Raw genomic sequence first — 360 nt, 5'->3', positions numbered from 1 at the left:
CATTTTTTCAGTTGAAATCTCTTTAGTTTAAATTCTCAGTTGCATTATTGCAAAGGTAATGAAGGGGTAAAACTGATTTAATGGGGGTAAGAAGAAGAAGAGGGGCTAGAACTTCAGGTATGCCACTTCTAAATCTTCATTCAAGCTGCAGCCTGGATAGGAAGCTGGCATGATTTGCAATTGCTTGCTTGCAGTTTTTTCCCTTGTGGGTGATGTGTGCAGGAAACCTGCCTAGTTTTATATGGGCACTATATTGGGATTCTGGAATCATCCCCTGTGCTGTCTAATTCTGCCTATGTAAAGGATTTCTGGTGTTTGGATGGGTGGGGGGACTTGAACAATGCAAAGTTTGCCTTGCTT

This window comes from Buceros rhinoceros, unplaced genomic scaffold (assembly GCF_000710305.1).
Source record: "Buceros rhinoceros silvestris isolate BGI_N320 unplaced genomic scaffold, ASM71030v1 scaffold1338, whole genome shotgun sequence".
Taxonomy (NCBI): Eukaryota; Metazoa; Chordata; class Aves; order Bucerotiformes; family Bucerotidae; genus Buceros; species Buceros rhinoceros.
This window is presented reverse-complemented; position numbering follows the sequence as displayed.